This window comes from Anser brachyrhynchus (genome assembly GCF_964034855.1).
Source record: "Anser brachyrhynchus genome assembly, chromosome: 4".
Lineage (NCBI taxonomy): Eukaryota > Metazoa > Chordata > Aves > Anseriformes > Anatidae > Anser > Anser brachyrhynchus.
This window is the reverse complement of record NC_137698.1, coordinates 18,775,272-18,794,503: the sequence shown is the minus strand read 5'-3', so window position 1 is coordinate 18,794,503 and position 19,232 is coordinate 18,775,272. Positions and strand designations below refer to the sequence as shown.

The 19,232-nt window shown below is 39.3% G+C and overlaps 1 protein-coding gene across 8 annotated transcripts in view; it reads right to left on the bottom strand.

Annotated features, from left to right (window-relative positions):
* SLC7A2 (solute carrier family 7 member 2) overlaps positions 1 to 19,232 on the bottom strand; it is a 52,513-nt gene that overhangs the window by 21,857 nt on the left and 11,424 nt on the right. For 2 of the 8 annotated variants that reach the window (XM_080589594.1, XM_080589592.1), the window contains exon 1: positions 4,918 to 5,065. The exons of 2 other annotated variants lie outside the window; for them this stretch is intronic. The gene's annotated coding sequence lies outside the window, so the exon portion shown is untranslated. Of the gene's footprint in view, positions 1 to 4,917; positions 5,066 to 12,675; positions 13,874 to 13,904; positions 14,092 to 19,232 lie in introns of those variants that run through there. 4 more of the 8 variants (XM_080589589.1, XM_080589593.1, XM_080589590.1 and 1 more) reach the window with 4 other exon arrangements.

The following is a 19,232-nucleotide window of genomic DNA, read 5'->3' as shown; positions in this document are numbered from 1 at the left end:
AAGCTTCTAACAAGAACCAGTAGGATAACTACTCATCCCACACCAACTGCAGTTTCTTCAGTACCCTGAGTGCTTGTCGCAGTGTGGGGTGCAGTAAGTTCTTGCCCATGAGGTCAGATTTTGTGACCAGCTAGGTCCTGAAGGCCAGTAGGTGAGGAGCATTTCTCTGGCTTGTCATATGGGTGCCTGCTAAGAGGAACACTGGTGGTTTGCTTCCCAGCTCAAACCAGATGGTAGCAGAAGGTCCAAAGCATTTGGCTGGAATGCAGGACACTGAAATCCAATAGAAAATAATATCTCAAAGAGACAGTGTTACTGTACAGGTGCTGTCTTTCTTTGTGCAATTGCATTATAGATGACTAACAGTTTGGTAAGAATTAAGCTATGCCATCTGCCATCTCCCCAAGCTGATATTTGTCGTTGCAGCCCATACCATAAATATCTACACTGTGCTTATGATTTTTTAAGAGCAATCCTCATAGGAAATGATTTTCATTTAGACAAAGATACTCTGCTGGTATATCCCTCCGCATACATATCAGTCTCCTGAATCAGTAAAGGGCATTTCTACCCACAAAAGTTCAATCTACTAACAACGACTTTCAAGATGGATGTCTCACTATGGCAGTATTTGATCCTGGAACAAAGACTCGGAAGCAAGAGGACAGCCATCCTGAATGCAAGATTGCCTGAAAAATATCCCCTCAGGTATTAAAGAGAGAGAGAGAGATCTGAGCAGAAACATGTTCCTCCTCTTCCTGTAGCTCCCCAAGCACACTGACTTGTCACTTTCATCTTTAAAGAGGGTTCATTAAAGTCTCCATTCACCTTTCAGGGAAAGGGAGGTTGATAAAGGAGAGTGAATGGAATTGAATAGCTCCAGACAGTGATGTTTAGTGCCCGTTAGAAAGTTGATGGCTGCCCCAGGACAGAGCAAGAAGGCAAGACAGGCAAGTTTCCAAGGCTCTGTTGCAATTAGGCAGTTTGGCCCTTCAGATTCCCAGATATAAATATCTGCCTGCAGTGTCCAGACTTCAGCCACTGAGGCAATTTCACACACCAGCTTGGGAACCAATATGATGTGAATGTTGGCAAACAGAAGATATCCAGCAGCTCTTCTGAGGGGAATCGATATTGAACTACTCAGACAAAATCCCCTACTGTAGCTCCTCAACTCTAGTAAAAACACCCCATTCCCTCAAAGGTAGGCTTTTCTGTCCTGGCTTGTACTTTGACAAGTATTCCCAAGACTGTTACGTTTTCCTATAATGACACTTCTGAATCAGTAGCAATCACTTAAGATGCAATTTCGATATATTCATAAGGCTGCAGCCCATGGTGACAGGCAGCAACACAATTGTGACTCCATGCCCTTCCTCTTAGCAATTTCAATGTTGCAGAAATAAGGGTGGTTTTGTTTTTAAGGAGTGATTTATTACCTTTTTTTTTTTTTTTCCCCTCAAATGATAGATCATTTGGTATTTCATTAACAGGAAAAAGTATTCTGTCAGACTTTGTTCTCTCAACACTAATCAGTTTCCAAGACTTTTGTTATTCAAATGGCATCTCAGATTACTCTGTTCCTTTGCAATCTGGGACAAGTCCTGAAGACTGTAAAGTCATTTATCACAGTGGCCAGCTGGGTGCTGTTAGAGTTTTCTCTGCTGAGAGGCAATCCATATGACAAAATATGTATTTCTTCTGCTTCTACTTTCTCCTACTCCAGTGGAGAGAACAGGAGGCTGGCTCTTGCCAACCACAAGCCAGTAAGATGAAACACCTCTTCTGACTCAAAGTCACCCTCTCTTTAGTCTTTAAAAATTGGAGCACAAGCAAAGACAAGGTACAAGATACAAACCTTGTGTCTGTAGAGGAAAAAAATCCCTCATACCGGAGAAACATATCATTTTAGGTATATCCATCCTAACATGGACTTGAAGAACACATAGCCTTCTACGATGACCTCTGCAATCCAGAATATCTCACGCTGTTTACTAATTATGTGCGAATATACAACAAACAATGTCTGAGTGCTGTTTCACAACTCCTGTTGCAATGTACCAAGTACAGAGTGCTGCCTCAGACAGGGGCCCCATTCAGATTTGGCACAGACATCCAAAGAATCCAGCATCCATCACTTCATACTTGACAGGAAGAACTGATGGGCTTATTTGGTCTCCACACGGCCCTAAATGGCATAGGAGGTGACAAAGTGTCTTCAGAAATCACTGGCAAGCTTAACCTTCTTCCAAGGTGCCACCCGCAAGGTACTGCAATGCAGAAGAAGGTAATCCAGAGGAACGACCTGGGCGCAGGTCCACAGGGACGTGTGCTGTCACACAAGCACACCTCACTGTCACACTGTGGCTAAGCAGGTCCCACAGTCAGCCACTAGCCACAGAAGCAGGAAGGCTCCAGCAGGAGCTGGGAGTACCTTTTGGTGGCAGCATTATCCTGGACAAGCTCACACTGCTGCCACGGCACTGAAAAAGGGCCTTACTCCTGCTGCAGTGGAAACCTGCCCCTTCCCAGCAGGCTGACCGCTGGGGCCTCTGCTTCCTCGCTGTTTCTGCTGGCAGCAGCTCTGGCCGAGGCCCCTGAGGGCTGCCTGTGCACAGCTGACCAGCCCAGGCCCTTCTCCAAGGCCTCCTGGCAAGGCATGCTTGACAGCTTGAGCTTGACGCTGACCAACAGCGGGCAGTTATCCCTGAGTGAGGCGAGGAGCAGGCCCAAGCTGCTGCTTCTCCCACGTGTTCAAACCTGCGCTAGGCGCCACGTCGGTGAAGTCTACTTCACAGAGACATCTGTCACAAGCAAACACCTATAAGTCCACTCGTCACTGACCTTGGCAAGATCCTTTTGCCGCAAACAACTCAGTTGGCAGCTCCCTGGCTCTGCCTGCACTGGGTCACCATACTCCTGACGTCGCCCCTGGATTAAGTTTTTCTTTAGCTACGGATTATTCTATAACACAGAAAACAGCTCCAGCGGTCCTCTGAAAAGGGGAGGCCCCAGTTCAACTGCCCGGGACTTGAGAACCAATGCTCAGTCCGCGTTAAAGCCTCTCCCTTCCTTGAAAACGTTCCTAGAAAGAAATGTGCAGCCGAGCACGTCACAGCTTAGTTTTACCCCTTCAACAGCATGCAACAAAGGGACAGGAGGGACTGGAGCACCTAGTTTGGACAGGAAAGGAATTGGACAGACCTATCTAACACAGAGGAAAAAACATAAGCTCCTCACGTCTCATGGACATATATACTGTATGTTGGAGTACTTGACTAAGCATGGATCCTTCTCCCATTCCTTCTGCCCCTTATCGTCTTGTTTGTTCTGACAGACTCTGCTGATGACAGACCCTTCTTCTTAACTTCAGTCTTTACTGGTCAGGAAAATTCCTGGTTGTAAACCAGCTATTTTACTGCTTGATCTATGTTCATCTGAATGCTAGCTCAAGCAGATGAGTTCAGCCTTATAACTCATGGCAGGTCTCCCATTCAGATGGATGATCAGCCACATTTAATGGCCATCCATTGCTAGCCCTCTTCTAGCAGCAAAGGTTTGCTATGAAAAAAATTGTGTCTACAAACAGAAAGCAAGGGGCAAAGTCTCCACATGGAAAGTTTCTATTCATCTTTAAAATTGCACTGACTACTTCATAGTCTGTAAAAGCCACCATTCTCACAAAGCATTCTCTATGTGAAAAAAGCTAACAGCCTCCTACCCCAAAACAAAACGCAAACAATAGGTGGATATTGATAGCGCAGAAAAATTACTGTTATATCATAAAGTCGTTGTGAATTGTACCACACGTTCATTTCAAAATGACATTTTAATTATGCTAAATGAGTGATTTAAGTCAGTACTCATCAAACCCAAGCTGTACATGGAACAAAACAACTATTGATTAAATAACCTCTGTGTTGCAAGTCAATATTTTGTACTAAATTTTCCACTTAAAGTTCTAATGAAAATGATAAAAATTCTCATATGAAAAGTATTATATAGCCACATAATACCTCTGAAAGTTGTTATACTGTTATCAAGATGTATATTTAAAGATTTCTTAAGCAAAAGTAATTTAATTTACTTCTAATCTATTTTGTTGACTTCACATTGTATGTTGTAATATACTTCATTAGGTGCAGTAGTTTTACACTTTAAATAGCATATAAATTACTGAGAAAATACCCCCAACAAATTTGTAACATACTCAAAATGCAGAAATATAAATATATACAGATTAATTCAGTCTTTCTTCAGCCTCAGTTTCCTGTAAAAACCTGTGAAAAGTTTTACCAGTTGCACCAGTTGTTTTAACTCTGTTTAATTTTGGTGAAAAATCTTGTTTGCAGGATTTATTATTCAAGATATGTTATTGCAAGACCTTATTCAAAGTTGCAGTATCTAGTGCAATAATACATGAAAGTAAAAAAATAAAAATAAAAATCAGAGGTTAAGCATAACTATAGTCTATGATTTGTACGTGTGTACACAAATGCCCACGCAATACATGATTCTACTGCAACTGCAACTTTTTGATGTCCTAAAAGTTGATGTTGTGCCCAGGACTTTCAAAAATTTTCCACTGTCTTGCAATATTTAAAGCAGTGCACCCAAATAATACATAAGGCCCTAAAACTGGAAAGCAGCACCTGTAACAGAATATGCATAAATGGAAAAGGAAAAATTTACTACCTAAAAGCAGAAATACCTTCCATTCAGACTGAGAAGGAAAACATAGATCACATCTTCTGTATTAACACATTAATTCGCACTTAGAGATGTAACAATGTAAAGCACACTAAATTTAATTCTGCATAGCACATGTCTCACTATTCAAAAAGCACATATGTTAAAAGCAGAGTTTCATATGAAAAGCTGCATTGTTTTCAGACTGCTTCTTTTAGCATTACAAACCTGATTCAGAGCAACTTCTGCTAGGCAAACTTCTGCTTCTCTTGCCCAGTCCTGAACTTCTGTAGTCCTAAACGTCAGAGTAATGACTGAAAGTGATTTTATTGAAATATTTGCTTAAAAGCAAGCTGTAGGTGGTGTGCGAGCTGCTGCGGCAGAGGGGGTGGAGGCTCCACAGCCTCAGGTGATTGGAGAGCTGGGAGCTGGCAAATGATTTGCCCAGCGAAGGCGGGGAGGGAGAAAGTCTTGCTGCTGCTCAGATAAATCATATCCACCCTCTTCGCATCATAACATCTCATCAGGATGCCGCTTTCTACACTGGAATACCCCTGTCTGCTTACATACAAAGCATACGCAGGTGAGAAGGTACCCCCCATTCATCCCCAGGGGACTCTTTTTAAACATCCTGGATGACAAAAAAAAGTGTGGATGTAAAACTTTGTCTCTGACATGAAATCTAAGTCTTCCCAGCTTTCACATTTGCTGCCCTTGTAAAAAACAATTTGACTTAGAAGTGTGCTGAGCTCTTTGAGAACCACTTTGCAACACTTTGAAACCTGAATCCTAGAGCATAGCATGAAAACTGCTTTTGCTAAGTACATTTTAAAAGAATATAATTAATTTGAAAAGTATTGCTGTGATAAGAAACAAGAGAGAAGAGTCTCTATTTACAGTGTGGTTAGAGACCATTCTGCTGAACTGGGGTAGGCACACCGTATAGCTTCTTCTACTTTATATGGCTTGAAATGTAAAAAATTTAATTCAGTCTAATGCTGAAGACTGGAATTAGAATAGTCCAAATACTCCTGTGACACGATCAATAAATAATCCTCAGTTTCTTAAAAATTAGCTTCCAGAATAAACTAAACTCCAATGGATAATATACAGCTGTATTTTTATTACTTTCAGTGGCAGACAACCCCGCCCTAAACAAGCAGTAGAATTTCCAGTCAACATTATTCACAGTATATTGTTTCTCTTAAAACACTTGTCTTTCAGTATCTCTCTTTTTGTTCAGAGAACATTAAAAAGATGCTAAAAGGCGTAGGGAGGAAAGCTCCAGTGATGTCAATGCTCCTGCTTCCCCTCATGCAGAGCAAATCCCTGCTAAATACAAACTGTGTCTCCTTTCTAGCTAAGCCTTGCCCACTTCTGAAGCTAAGGGAATCTCCTTGTTCTCATAACTCTGCTTTCCACCAGTTGTATGGTACCATCTCCACTGTAGATCTCTCCATGTCAGACCTAATTGCCAGGAGCTCATTATCAACCCCATTCTCCTATCTCCCTCTTTAAAATTTAGCCTTGGAAACATCCAGTCAGAAGACAAAAACAAGAAGTTATGATTGAGGTTTATGCTGCTAATCGGTTTTCTTGGGTGAAAACAGAAAGAAACGGCTATTAAACTGCATCATTCTCACCCATTACTATATCTAGGCATTTATTTCCCAATGTTTCAGCCTCTAGGAAGTCCATTAATAACTTGGTAATTACTTGCATGGATTATAGTTAACATCCTCAAGGCCAGTGCTGAATCATTTCCAACTATGTAGATCCATTAGAAACTGTTGTTAATGCATAAATTAATCTATTAATCATGGGAAAACATTCCTCCTTAAAATAAATAAATACTGTAATTACTTCGTAATCTGCTGAATACAGAAACGCTTCTTGACTTCTAAAAGCTAGCCTTCCCCCCAGATGAGCTGAGCATGAGGCTAGCCTGTTGGTGGTGTTATGCTCCCTCCGATGGCTTTCCAGTAGGCTCCTGCTGGGTTAGTGGTGATGCACTGCACTGGGCTATGAATTTCTGCCACACCTAGGGCTGGAACCACTCTCTGGCATAACACCACATGTAAATAGTTCCCAAGTGGCTTTATTAATAAAAGACAATTCAGAAAGGGAAAAAAATATTGAGAACTACTGCCCACTACTTCCTAAACGTGGCCATAGATGTGGTAGTGACAGGAGAATGGGCCCAAATTTAACCAGGGGAACTGGAATTCTTTATTTCCAAGAATGTAGAACAAGCTGAAGAAAGTAGTTTAATTTCAAATTTGCATTCTGATAGACTTATTGATTCCCTACAATCATAGTTCTTGCTATAGCATCTAGAAAACACCTATAAAATCTCTTATGGACATTTTATGCACTGTTTGAATTTGTAGATACACACATTTCAAAACCTCTTGCACTGTGCAGAATTAGCATAGACCTGTCAAGGGCATGTTGTCATATTCACAGAGCAAGACAAACAGTTCTTGCTATTAAATACACAAACCTGGTCAGACTGAGGCCAACAGCAAAACTGCAAGTTATATCGTTGGGGTCAGGATTTGATTCAAAATAAGGACTTTGAATTAGGAAACAGGAGGAAGTAGATAGTAACGACAGAAAGGACTAACTAACCCTTACTCCACCAACAGTACACAACCACAGCACGACACAACATTGCTCACTTTTCCACAAGAAGTATTTTAGGGATGTCAACTGTCCCCAGACAAGCTGCAGTATACCCACACAGCATCTGCATGACTTCCATTGGGAGACCACAGGCTGGGAGCAAACCAGAAGCTAATTTACCTGCCAGTGTAGACAAACCCTAAGGATACTACAAGTACATAATTCTCTTCCCTAACTTCCTATAGTATTCTGAACACAGTCTATACATGTACATGTCTTATGCAGGGAGCAACCCCAAACAAAAACTCTTCCAGTTTGGCTCCCAGTTTGTTTCTAGTTACAAATCCAACAGTGTCCTGACCAACAACATTACTTTATAGCTTCAGTTTTGTCTTTAGAGAGCTTTGGTTTTAGCATTTTCGGCTCCTTAGCAACTATATCGTACTTGGATTAATCTAGTGCCTCATCCAACAGTTCTCTGACTCCAGGGATTTTTGCAGCTCATTCTTGCCATAAAGAATTGGATCAGAAATTCTTTTCTTGCTATGAAACAGCTGACCACATTAGAAAGCATGAACTGTAAGAAAGAACTATTTTATGTGTTTTATTTTGCTACAGAAGGCTCCTTTAAGACTTTCTCTTCTCGTGTCAAAAGAGTATGAAGATATTGACAGAGCTGTATTCAGAAATTTATGCCCAGGGAATTGAAAAAAAATAATTTACATTCATTTGCAAAAAGAAAACTCTTGCACGGACTAAACCAAAATACTGTTGGAGCCCAAATGACAAACTGATTAAAAGCTGCTCTGCTGTTGTCTCTGACTTGTCTCACAGCTACAGCCCAGCAGCTCCAGGCCAAAAAGGCATGCCGTTTTACATAACCAGAGGCGTTAGCTCTGCAAAAGCGTATCCACGTGCTTGTCCATATGGCTACCCATATTGTGTGGAAGTTAAACATGAACAAAAGTTCTGGCAGGACTGGCGTCTAAGTGAACCATTACAATTCCTCGAATAGAAATCTAAAATAGAGCCTGCTGCTTCGCCTTGGAAGTCAGGACTTTGCAGCCAACTGTAACAAAGGTAACTTGACATCCACAAGAAAAAAAGGAAAACATGACATGGTTTGTACAACTTGTGTAACTCCAACAGGATTTGAAAAGATATATTAGCATTCATAAAAGGATTCATGAAGTGCCAGCAGGAATCTTTTCTGTGTCGAGATAAATAAAGTAATGAGCACCTCGATGTAATCTGCTAGGATGATCCCATATGTAGGCATTCAAGTCTCTCAGTCAGGTATCTACATGGACAGTTGTTTCCATTGGATGCCTTAAGATCCTTGATAGCAAAAATATTTTAAAATGTAAAATATTAAAAGATTTATTATTTTGAAATTCACTGAAGTTCTGGAGTATTAATTCATACAAGTTTTAAATATGCTAGATCAATGTCCCAGAAACTTCTGCAATGCTAGTAGTGGCTCTGAGAGCTGATATCCGTGTTAACTTGAACTTGGGAGAAAAAATGCCTCCACTCCAAGACACAGCAGAGACAGCTGCTTTAACTGCAATGAGTCAAAATTAATGAAGTTCTAAAAGCAGAGGAACAAACTGCAAGCTAAAGTACTGTCTAGAGTATAAGAGAACTAGTTATGTATTCTTTCAGCACACAGGTTTCTGATTTTTAATTGCATGTAAGACCATGTATCATTAAGAGGGCTCATTTCTGCATATGAAAGAGATCTCTCAATGAGGGCAAATAGATCTGGCAAGGAATTTTCTGATTATAAAACTGGAAAAATCCATTCACTGAAGCCAAATATTCCCGTAAGAACAAACCAGATTCAAAGGAACACAAAATTTAGAAAAAATAGTCCAATTAACTATTTGTGAGGATATGCATAGCTCCCACCTCTGAATATTCTTCATAGTATTAAGAAAAATGAATCTGTATTTACATATGAAAATAAAAGCCCAGCTTCCCCCCCCCCAAAAAAAATCAATTCAATCTATGTGCTAACCTACATAAAACAATCATAAATATCTGAGAGAAAAAGAATCGTTATAAAACTCAGTGGTAAATTAGCCTAACCCTATAATGTTGTGATAGGATTGTTTCTGAAGAAACTAAATCACAATTCCACAGTCTTTAAAGGGCTTCCTATTTATTACAACACTTTTATTTCAGGTTGCTTCTCACAGTTTAAGCAGCCTACTGAAATTACTTCCTACAGAATGCGGTACAGATTGAAATAAGTTATCACTTGCCAATTCTCTCAACTTTTTGTTTAATAATTCTCTTTCACTTTGTACTTAGAAAGAAAAATACCTCAAATCCTGACCTTCTGTAAGAGAAATGTAACACATCCTGTTAAATATAATATATTATTAGACTAAAATAGGCAGGAAGAATAGATCTGCTAAACTGCACTTCTTGTGTAACAACATGAAGGGCCACATTAGGCACAAATTCCTACTAGCTATTTTGACCCAGGAATGAGTCATTTAACCTAATATTAATCACGTCCCAAGCTACTACCAGCTATCACTTGCTGATCTCCCAATATTCCCAAAGGGGCTAAAGGAACTGTTTGCAGTGCTGACTCATAGAGCAGTCCCCAAGTCTAAAATCAGAGTTTTGGAGAAGCCTTGAAGAAAGAATGTATCTATTTAAAGCCATGCTCTCTAAAAAAGAAAAAAAATAAATAAATCCACACATGCTTTCTGGCCTGAATCCACACCTTGAGTAGAGTGCAAATACAAATAGGGAATTTAGATAGAAAAGCTTGTAACGTATACAAAGAAGAGCAAGAAAATCAAAGCTGCAACTAACACTCAATCCGTAAGTGAAAGTAAAGCCATGTTTTGCCAGGGCTGAAACGAATGGGTCTGACATCTCCTTGGGGGCCTGGGAAAGGAGCACCAGAGGTGGCTTCACATGGTGCCTTGGGAGAGGGCCCAAACAAGGCCCCACATGGCCTACGACGCACAAACTTATTTTCTCCAACAGAAGCACGAAGCCACAAGGTGTCTTCAGTAAAAGCAAAACGTAGAAGGTTTAATGGATGCAGAATGAGCCTGAGATACTGTGTCACAGGAGCACTTGCCCCAGCATCAGGGCACTCAGCTCTGCTACTCAGGAGCTTTTTCTCCAAAGCTGTGAGTTTCTCCAACATGGAAGAAACTGTTGTTTCTTCAACATGGAAGGAAGCAGGGCTTCTTTCAGCCTCAACCAAACACACCCAGGTCACAACCTGAAACATCCAGCCCCTGCCTCTCTTGCCTCCCACTTATCACAATACTGCTCTTGAGCTCCTGCTAGGGGCATATCCTATACGTAGTAGTTAAACCTCTGCTAACAAGCCTCTAGTGACTTCTCTGAGACCCTATGGAGAATGTTTCTCTAGCACACATGCAAGAAAGATCTACCAAAAAAAACCACAAAATATTAAGGCATTGTACTTTTTATTTTTTTTAAGATGTTAGCTATTGAATAACATTGTAAGCTGCTTTTCCACAAGGCTGATGGAACTCATGTCATCTCCAACTGAAGCAAAGAAACTTAAAAAAATCCATTTATGACACCAGCCCAAGACAGATGTTAGGCAGATGCCAAATATGTGGAAACATGCTAATGTGCATGCATATTTGCTTCTTATGACAATTTAAGTAGGTAATAAGCACATTTTATAGCAATTATCCTGGCCTATGTAAATGCAAAGGCTATTCTAAATTGCACTTACATCTCAAAACTTAACAAAAAAATTTACTAAGCTTTTACCTAAACAGTGGGGCTCTGAGTTATTTATTATGAAGAGTTATATCATTATTTACAAATTAAATATTATATCATTTTATTATTATCATGTATTATTTATTATTAAGTGTTACATCATTATTTATGAAATTAGTACTTTCTTTAATTGTTTCAAATACGTTTCCTTCACAGTTTTTTTAAGGTTTTCTTTTTCTAATTATCAATTTATTATCTGAATTAACCAGCTCAAAATTCATTGTCTATTCCTTCTATAATATATCATCATATATATGTGTATATATATGTATATTTATATATAGACTTCTGTTATACATAATCTTTTTCTCAGTTTATTTGGATTTTTGGTTGTTGGGGGAATATTTAGGTTTTATTTTAAGCTCTTTCAATTAGAAAGGCTGAAAGTATTAGCTTTTCTTGTATCAAAGTGGGAAAGCTCCACTATTGCCATCTTGAATTAACATTTGGTTTTATTATTAAAAAAAAATGTTTGGAAAATTTCTATTAGCTCCATTTCCACTTCATTCCAGAGGTATGCCATTAACAATAATTTTCCATGATGGAAAATGCCTGAAAAAAAATGATATGCAGCTTTCTGTTTTTATTTACTGTTTCTAATCAGTAACAGGGCTTTACCTCTTACCCCATGGTTACTAAGTTTCCATTACATCCTCTTGTGCAAGACATTAGCAAAAGCCTAAATCAGATCAATTCCATCTATTTTGTCCTCTTCAAAACCAGCCAAAATAAATAAATAAATAAATAAATGAAATAAACCCTTGCCAAACCAGTAGAGCTGTACATGCAAATACAATCCTTGATTTTGTTTTCTGGTCTAATACAAAGATATGAGTTATGACTTAAGGATAAAATTAAATCCCAAACCTTTCCCTGCTGAAAACCGTACTGATTTGCACAAAAGCTGGTGATTTGCTAGAAGGGGCTTTGCCACTAATTTTAAAGTAGAAATCACAAGAGCCCTTCCATGTGCTTAAACTCCTGAGGTGACTGCTGAAATTGGTATAAAGACTACATATTTTTTAGAAAGGTTTGGGCTGTGTGCTCCTGTGCACTCCACAGGGCAATCTCAAAGGGAACAGCTCAACAGCACAAAAAGAAGCATCATTTTGTGGTGTAACAATGGAAATTAAGTGAAGAACTAATGATTCACGCTTCATTTCCCTCCTTCCTTCCCATCTCAAATTTTACTGAAATTTCATTTTTATTGAAAATTATTTAAAATTCAATTTTTTATAAAATGTGTTGTTTTTTTTTCCTGTGGGGGCCAAAGGGAGAAAAGAGAGTGAGGGAGAGAGAAAGGGTGAATCTATCTAATTTAAAACTAAAGGAATTCATAGATTATACTGGAAATGGCTTTGCTTCCAAAAGTGTCATGGAAGGAAATGAATTCCTATCTCACTTGCTTCTATATGCCTTTTTATGGGACACAGAAAAGATGACATTTTAAAGGGATTACAAAATGCCCTCAGTACAAGATTTAGCCACTTGCAACCAATTTTGAAGCATTTTTAGAATAACAACCCCTCCTCTGAAAGCCTAAAATGCATAGCAACTATGACCGCTTACTTTCAGTTCAACTATTTTCAGAGATTAAATCAACCATTGCAGAAATTATTTCCCAGACACATCTTTATCTACCTCCTTGTTAGCTTTCCTGTTGAAAAAAAATAAATAAATGAATAAATAAATAAATAAGAAGTGATATAAGAATGACTAATAGTCTTTCAATAAAACATTATTTGAAGTATGTATCTAATGCCTCTAGGTCACTAAATCAAGATGCCACAACTTTCTCAGCATGGAACACCTGAAATGAAGTATGTATTAATAATCTGCCAATTATAGCAGGTGCTAAAAGCCAAGTTTGCTTTCTCTTGCTTACAGAAATCTAAAAATGAGATTCACACACTGCTTATTTTCCATATTTCATTTACCTTAAGTCTAAGGCAGTAAGAATTCCAGAGATTCTTATACAAAGGCTTTGACAAATCTCCTTCGCAATCAAATACTGCTCTGAAACAAAGTATTTAAAGTAGGATCCATCTCTGGATTGGTGAGAACTTTAAAAATTAAATCAGAGAAGTATATTGATTCCATTCCCTGAAAATGGCATGCCTAACACGATGAACATGCCTCACACCAGTGGTAGGTATCACCCACAGCAGACAGAACCAGTGCGTTAGGAACGCTGCTGTCATTTATTTTAGGTTTATAGATGAGAACAATACAAAACAACATAAACAAGAACAATTAGTTCAAATGACATAAATAAACTCCTTCTATGAGGTTTAATCCTAGGAGGGCTAAACAACACTCTGTTTCTGAGGTACCCCCCAGCATTCCCTGGTGTACTTTTTGCACCTTGCAGAATCAAACAGCCCTTCTTTCCAATGTGAAATCCCCCAAATGAAAAGTCACTGTGAAGAAGTCCCTATAGCTACCCTTTCATGGAGCATTACCCTTTGACATTAAATGCAGACAGCCCAGCCAGCCGGTCTGTAAGTACACTGTGCATGTCCACATCATATAAAACCTAACATCTAAAATTATTTATAACCGAGGCAACTAATGCCAGAGAGTTCCCTCTTCATTCTTGGCTTTAAATAGCACCACTACATTTAATGCACCAGGAACAGCACTTGAAAAGCATTATAACCTTCAGCTGAGAAATCTTCAGAAAAGGCTTTCAAATTCATCACATTTCTCAATCAAGTCAATAAGCAGCTCGGCTGCATGTAATATCTCATGCTAAAACATGACCAAGACTTTAAAAGGCAACAAAAATCAACACTGACCTTGCTAGTCACACTCTGGGATCTTGATCACAGATATCCAGGAGGTTGAGCAATGGTTATGGGAAGTGAACCCATGCTAGCCTGACCGTGCGCTGCAGCTTTCCAGGCAGCTTGCGCTTGAACAGCCCAAAGGACTCCATTCTGCCACGCAAGACAGCACTGCAGGTAGCAAGGCTCTGCTCAGCATCTTCAAAAGACACACATAAAACCCTTTGTGAGCTTCCCTCAAGAAAAGATGTAGGGTTCTCCATTCCTTCGTGTCTTAATCAACTCGCAGCCATGCACAAGAGTTGCATAACCACGGCGAAGGCTGCCACCTCGCAGACCTACGCAGGTCTGATTGACTGCACCGAGCCTGAAATGTTGGCACGTCTGCCTGAAGAAACCAGATCTTCGCTCCTGGTACAAAGCCAGAGCAAGTGCAGCAGTAGCAGTAGAGACATTCTAGCAGGGAGTAAAAAGCATGTAAGACAGCACAAATATAGGTTCATAAAGCGATGAATATTCTGAAAATAATACCTGGCACATGGAATCACACAAACTGCTCAGACAATGCCCTACACGTGTGTGTGCACGTGTGCATATGTTGTCCCAAACCAGACAGCATGATGGTTCTCCACTTGCCATTTTATTTTCAATATGAATTGTCTGGAGGGCATTAGAAGAGCTAGCAGCTTAGCAGTTCAGCAATTTGTTCCAGGAGGCTGTTCTGCTCATAAAAATTAAATGTCATATGAACATTCAGTTGCATTTAGTGTACCTATGAAGATACTTCACTGGCTACCAAACAACACAGAGGAACGAACTAGATGAATGTTGCTTGCACTAAAATAGCGATGCACTAGTTAAAATGAATTACTCACAACTGTGTTTTCAGGACAATCTGGATCACACAGCAACAGGGAAGTGGCTGGGACAGCTCATCTCCTCTCCCAGACAGAGATCTGGTGAAAGCCAGTTTTCAATTTTGTTCTGTTGAGCCAATGGAAAGCCCTATAAACTTATGGCTCTTAGTTCTACTCTCAGTGAACACAGACCATCTCGACAAACACTGGATATGTTTCTGACTGAGAATCACACAGGTAATCATGAATTCACCCAAACATCCTCCTCTAACCAAGAAACACTGAACATTAGCAACAGAGAACACCAAGCATATTTAGTTACCAAACTATCTCATATTGTTCTTTAGCTAAATGGTCCCCTTTCTTTTCTTTTATCATGCATTAATTTAAGTGAAACAAGATACTTCTCCCCTTATTTGTTCCTAAATTCAAATGTGTTTTTTTTCTAAACATATACAAAAAATAGCCTCATCTCCAGCCACGCTGTGAATTAATTGCAGAGAAAATTCCATAAAACACTAGATCTTAATCCAGCCCATTCTATTTACTTAAAGACCACCCTAAACCCACAAGTCAGGACCCCAAAACTCCAGACACTGCAAATAATTTGACTGGTTATCACCAAAGAGATTTCTTCAATCCTTCCCAGAGTTGTGTGTATGCATTTCTGTGTGAATGCTGACCACAGTACTTCTTGGGTTGCTTTTCAGTGTCTACTATCCAAAAGGATGGCTTAATTCTGGGTGGCCTTCATTGTTATTATGGCTGGATCACAATTTTGGAATAATTTTGTCCTCCTCCCTCACTTTCTCATGAGCTCTGGTGGCGATGGCAGCAACTTGAGTTCAAAGTGCCTGTCTGTGCAGAAGCAGGATTTGGCCACAAACCATTCCTTACTTGTCCCAGGAGGAAAAGGTGGTCAGCACAAATCTAAAAATCAGCCATATCCAGAAAACAGGTTGCTATTTGAAATGCAATGATCTAGGAAATTACAGGAAAGACATCCTGTGTTTTTTGGTGCCGGTCACATATAGTTTTAAAAATCTATCCTTCTATGTACAGGACAATTTCCCACTAAGAGCAAAAGGCAAAAATCAACTTTGAAGATATGCCATATGAGCCACCTGGAATTAATTGGCATCGTCTGATTTAGGCTGAGATTTCCCTAAAGACTAACCTCCTCCTCTTTATTCCCAAAGCCTGTAGGCACAAAATTTTAAAATAGATGACAAAACTAATGAAATCTGATACTTTGCAGATACTTACAGAAACCTGCCACAGACAACTGACTGCTTGTTGTGTAACATAACATTTGCACTTACTTTTCCTCTGAATGACAGTAGAGGATTTACCTCCTCAAGTGGAACTCTCCAGCAGCACTACTAGCCACTCTGATGATCCTTAAAGATGCACATTAAATATGAAAATGAAAAGCGGTGTTCTTCTAACTATACAGCATGAATACATGTGTTTTTTTGGTGTGTTTTTTTTTTTTGAATATTTCAAGGCAACTTATTCTACCTGTCAGGTATAGGTGAATATTAACCTGGTAATGTTCTAAGCAGAAGAGCTAAAAGTTCACAAGGCTACACACATACATCGCATACTCTCTACATTACATACTCTGAAATTCCTTACAATCATAAAGAGAAATTAAAAAAACAAACAAACAAACAAACAAACAAAAAAAAACTCCATAGCAATGGAATTGTTTCATTATCTTCAAAACTGTCCTTAAAAAGATGGGCTTTCTGATGGGAATTACAAAACCCACCACAACTGCAGACAACTACGGAAAAGCCAGGAATAATTATAATACTTCTAAGAGGATGTTTTAACGCAGGCAACGGCAAGTGGGCGAAATTGTCTGGAGCTCAGAAACTTACTTTACTCTTGAAGAACATCTGTGGGCTCAGCACTGGATGGCAATGTTTCATACGGAACTGGTGATAGTTATTAAACCAAAACATGGGAAAAGGAGAAATATGAAGTAGAGCTACTGAGCTCAGAGATCAAACAGATCAAAGACAGTCCTTCAGAATAACGACTCCACTGTTTATTATTTTGTTTTGGAATATATCTTTGCTCTCTGCTGTGATAGGTATACGTGTGAAATTATAAATTTTGTCTTGACAAAAATCCCAGACAATAAATCTCAGAAAATGTCTCTGACAGAGCAGAGATAGCCGTTCTACCATTTTACGCCTACCACCATGAAATGCACATTGGGTTCAGTGATGTGATGACAATACCATGACTCCTTAAAGAGTTCGAGTCATTTCCAATTCTTTTTCATTCTACCTTCTCCTAAAGCTCTATAATGTAGGCTCTGAAGACAAATAAACAAACAAACAAACAAAAACTCTGAAAGCTATTTCATGCAAAGACAGTTGTGTTCTGCTAGCAGGTTCAAAGCATGAATGTTATCATTCAGTTGGGAAAACTGTAAAAATTGTGAGCATGGCTCTTTCTAAAACAGCTTAACTCAGTTTATTCATGCTATTTTTTTCTCTCCCCTTTCTCACACAAAGGACAGAAGATCAAACAAAATGATGTTCACAGTCTTGATTGCCTGGATTTAAACCAAAGCCTATTTGGAGAAGCCTGTGTAAAAAGGAGCAGACGGACTCCAAGTGAACGTGAGCAGTGTTCAGAGGATTTCTTTGTTCCAAGTTTATCATACTGAGGATATGGCATACAAAGAAAGCACAAATAACAAGCACATGCTGGATGAAAGGCCATTTGGGAAGCACAGGCAAAACCAGATGAGAAGCCTGGGATATGGAGGAGTTAATTTTTGGCATTGATATGAATTCTGAAGTAGTATAAAAGATCAAAGAGAAGCTACTGATGGTTTGGAGTCTGATAGCCCCCCAAATTAACAGAACATCTCTCTAAAAATATAACTGGGTATTACAAATCTCTTACTCTTACACTTTGGCATTAGACTTTAGCCACAAACGATGCCTCATGACACCTATGCTTAACACAAATATCAGTGTGTGGAGACAGCCCAAATTATTTTGCAGCAGAATGCCCACTCTGCTTGCTGGGAATTATTTTGAACACTCAGATGAACTGAAAATCTGCCTTAAAAAAAAAAAAAAGGTTTGGGCTGTAGCTGATGAGCAATTTTCTTTTCATATCTGTCAGCTTTTCAGATTATGAGCACTGTTTTGTATTATAGCTAAAAGTAAAATGACTTGGTGACCCCAGTTATTTGGATAATTCTTGAGGTTGATGTGGCTCAAAATCGTGGAACTAATTTGTCTGGATAACAGCTTTACAAAGGTTCAGAAAAGTCTAGACATTTTCACTGTGGGAAAAAAAGATGCACAATCACTTTTATACAGACTTTGAAAATAATATCCTGCAGTCATCCTTTCGTACTGAAAATTGTGCTTCTAAAGTCAACAGCGGATAAACCAAATCAGTTGAAGGAGCTGTGTTTGTACAACACCAGGTTTGAAGGGAGATGGAAACAGCCTTTGATTCAGCTGGTTTGCAAGTGATGGCACAGCAAAGATAAAGCTCAGCTATCTGAAGTGCTATAGGCTCCACACAATGTTTAAGGTAAGTGAATTTTTATCTAGTAATAATGTGGTTTAAAAGTTGGCCACTTCCCAAAGAGCTAGGTAACTAGGTGAGTTGCTCTCCACACCGAGGCCTAGGCAGAAGAGTAGGCCTTCCAGTAGCCTTGCCCAGTTTGCCTAACAGGAGAAAGAAGGAAAAGGAGGAGAGGGAAGAAACAAGTATTTTATCCAAGTATAACAACAATCTCTCTCACTACAGCTACAATTTTAGCTTCAAATTAAGTTTTCAAAGTTAGCTGTAACATACTTTGGCCTTACTCCATGCTGGCCTGCCAAACTGCGCTCCAAAACTGGTTTAACTGGAGCCGTGTTCAAATGCTGCTGCCAAGCTATTTTAGCTCCAGAACAGGAGGGGAAGGAAGAGTCAGCATTTCTTAAAAATAAAATAAATAAATAAATAATCCTTAATTCTTTATCCTTGATCGAGAAATTTAAACAGTTATGTATAATCAGAAAGCCTGAAATCCCTTCAAAATTAAGGCCTTTGTTATACAAGCCCCTGAATTTACTACAGATTGTAGCCACACAGCAAAACTATTTTCATAAACACACTCCGAGTCCTAGTTAGCAAAACAAAAAGCTTTTCAGCTGTGCTAAGATAAAAAATATTCCTGCAATTATTCATCCGGCAGTAACACCCAGCTCGCAATCACGGCCTGCCCAACAGCTTAATCTAAGAAAAATCAACAATGTGAGAAAGGCAGAGGTAAACCAACCAAAGAAAAGTAAAGCACATGGGATGGTGGCTTCATCTGTCGTCCCCCTGAAGTGCAATCAATCTTCCTGACTCTGTCAAAACAACGAGAAGCTGCAACAAAGCCTCTGCTACCAGCGTGTTCAAACAAGGATGGAGGCAGTTTATGAAGGTCTTCTTTCAAACAGCTCAGTTG